Source organism: Arachis hypogaea, chromosome 4 (assembly GCF_003086295.3).
Source record: "Arachis hypogaea cultivar Tifrunner chromosome 4, arahy.Tifrunner.gnm2.J5K5, whole genome shotgun sequence".
NCBI classification, from domain to species: domain Eukaryota; kingdom Viridiplantae; phylum Streptophyta; class Magnoliopsida; order Fabales; family Fabaceae; genus Arachis; species Arachis hypogaea.
Window position 1 is genome coordinate 64,016,696 of NC_092039.1, and position 3,286 is coordinate 64,019,981.

At 40.4% G+C, this 3,286-nt stretch overlaps 1 non-coding gene across 1 annotated transcript; it reads right to left on the reverse strand.

Annotated features, from left to right (window-relative positions):
* Positions 1-328: 328 nt before the first annotated feature.
* Positions 329-436, reverse strand: LOC112798394 (small nucleolar RNA R71). Its single transcript, XR_003200006.1, has one exon. It is a non-coding gene; the product is annotated as a small nucleolar RNA R71 (small nucleolar RNA).
* Between the last annotated feature and the right edge of the window lie 2,850 nt (positions 437-3,286).

Sequence of the window (3,286 nt, forward strand, 5' to 3'; positions counted from 1 at the left end):
CCATTTCTGATCTTACCAATTCTCTATACTTACTGTCATTTATTTTCATGCTCATTACCCCAAATCCCCATCTAAGATTCTGCACTTTATTTTCTGCTATTTACTTTTCCGCCATTTAATTTCTGCAATTCTCAAACTACATTCTATTTAGCTCAACTAGTATTACTCTTCCAACTAAAGTTGCTTGACCAATCAATCCTTGTGGGATTCGACCTCACTCTATTGTGAGTTTTTACTTGACAATTATTCGGTATACTTGCCCAAGGGAAATTTGTTAAGAGATAAGTTTTCATGCATCACTAAATTCTTTCCACCTCAAAAGATGAGTAAGCTTGGAGTGAAAGCTCAAACCTTCAAACAGAAGGAAGGTGAATCCCTCTATGAAGCTTGGGAAAGATACAAGCAATTGATCAGAAGGTGTCCTTCTGACATGCTTTCAGAATGTAGCATCATAGGTATCTTCTATGATGGTCTGTCTGAGTTATCCAAGATGTCATTAGACCATTCTGCAGGTGGATCTATTCATCTGAAGAAAATACCTGCAGAAGCCCAGGAACTCATTGAAATAGTTGCAAATAACCAGTTCATGTACACCTCTAAAAGAAATCCTGTGAGCAATGGGACAACCTAGAAGAAAGTAGTTCCTGAGATTGATACTCTGAATGCCATGTTGGTATAGAACAAATTATTGACTCAGCAATTCAATATAATTTCTCAGAGTCTGACTGGATTACAAGCTACATCCTGCAGTACTAAAGAAGCGTCTTCTAAAGAAGAAGCTTATGATCTTGAGAACCCTGCAATGGAATAGGTGAATTACATGGGAGAACCCTATGAAAACACCTACAATCCTTCATGGAGAAATCATCTGAATCTCTCATGGAAGGACCAACAGAAGCCTCAACAAGGCTTCAGTAATAATAATGGTGGGAGAAATAGGTTTAGCAATAGCAAGCTTTTTCCATCATCTTCTCAACAACAGACAGAGAATTCTGAGCAGAGTCTTTCTAGCTTAGCAACCATAGTCTTTGAGCTATCCAAGACCACTCTTAGTTTTATTAATGAGGCACAGTTCTCTATCAGAAATCTGGAGGCACAAGTGGGTCATCTGAGTAAAAGAGTTACTGAAACTCCTCCTAGCACTCTACCAAGTAATACTGAAGAGAATCCAAAAAGAGAGTGCAAGGCCATCCACACGACCACCATGGCCGAACCTAGAAAGAGTGAGGAGGACATGATTCACAGTGAGAAAAACTTCATGGGATGTCTTCTGAACGAAAAGAAGTTCCCCTTTGAGGAACCAAGGGAACTTGAGGCTCATACAGAGACCATAGAGATTCCATTGAACCTACTTCTGCCATTCATGAGCTCTGATGAGTATTCTTCCTCTGAAGAGGATGAAGATATTATTGAAGAGCAAGTTGCTAAGTACCTTGGAGCAATCATGAAGCTGAATGCCAAGTTATTTGGTAATGAGACTTAGGAGGATGAACCCCCCTTGCTCACCAATGAACTGAATGACTTGATTAGGCAGACATTACCTCAGATGAAACTAGATCCTGGAAAATTCTTAATACCCTGTACCATAGGCACCATGACCTTTGAGAAGGCTCTGTGTGACCTAGAGTCAAGCATAAACCTCATGCCACTCCCTATAATGGAGAAACTGGAAATCTTTGAGGTACAAGCTGCAAGAATCTCACTAGAGATGGCAAACAAATCCATAAAACAGGCTTATGGACTTGTAGAGGATTTTTTACTGAAGGTTGAAGGCCTTTACATCCCTACAGACTTCATAATCCTAGACACTGGGAAGAATAAGGATGACCCCATCATCCTTGGCAGACCCTTCCTAGCCACAGCAAAAGCTGTGATTGATGTTGACAGAGGAGAGTTGCTCCTTCAATTGAATGAGGACTACCTTGTGTTTAAGGCTCAAGGATTTCCTTCTGTACACATGGAGAAGAAGCATGAAAAGCTTCTCTCAATACACTGTCAAACAGAGCCCCTACATTCAAACTCTAAATTTGGTGTTGAGATTCCATCATCAAGCTCTGAGTATCTGTGAGGCTCTATGAGAGCTCACTGTCAAGTTATTGACATTAAAAAAGCGCTTGTTGGGAGGCAACCCAATTTTTACTTATCTATGTTGAATTTCTATTTTTCGTTGTTATTTTAGGTTTCCTTTAGGATGATGATCATGTGGAGTCACAAAAACAAAAGCAAAAATCAAAAACAGCATTGAAAATAGCACACCCTATAGGATGAGCTTACTAGTGTTTAAACACCAGTAAGGGTAGCAGAATGGACGTTAAATGCCCAGTCTGGCACCATTCTGGGCATTTAACGCCAGAAAAGGGCACCAGATTGGCGTTTAACGCCAGAAAAGGGCACCAAGCTGGCGTTAAACGCCAGAAATGGGAAACAACCTGGCGTTTAACGCCAGGATTAGCACTCAAAGGGGCATTTACATGCCAAAATGGTGCAGAGATGAGAAATTCTTGACACCTCAGGATCTGTGGATCCCACAGGATCCCCACTGATGAGCAGATAATTTATACGCTTTTTGGCATTGTTTTTAGGTAGTTTTAAGTATGATCTAGTTACTTTTAGGGATGTTTTCGTTAGTTTTTATGATAAATTCACATTTCTGGACTTTACTATGAGTTTTTGTGTTTTTCTGTGATTTCAGGTATTTTCTGGCTGAAATTGAGGGACCTGAGGAAAACTCTGATAGGAGGTTGACAAAGGACTGCTGATGCTGTTGGAATCTGACCTCCCTACACTCGAAATGGATTTTCTGGAAATATATAATAGTCCATACTTTATTCGTGATTAGATGATGTAAACTGGCGCTCAACGCTAGTTCTATGCTGCATTCTGGAGTCAAACGCCAGAAACACGTCACGAACCAAAGTTGAACGCCCAAAACACGTTACAACTTGACGTTCAACTCCAAGAGAAGCCTCAGCTCGTGGATAGATCAACCTCAGCCCAATCACACACCAAGTGGGCCCCGGAAGTAGATTTATGCATCAATTACTTACTCCTGTAAACCCTATTAACTAGTTTAGTATAAATAAGACTTTTTCTAGTGTATTAGTCGTCCTTTTGACCACGTTACATCTTTGGTCTCAGTTTTATTTTATTATTCATCTTAGGAGACTATTGATCACGTTTTGGGGGCTAGCCATTTGGCCATGCCTGGACCTTTCACTTATGTATTTTCAACGGTGGAGTTTCTACACACCATAGATTAAGGGTGTGGAGCTCTGCTGTACCTCAA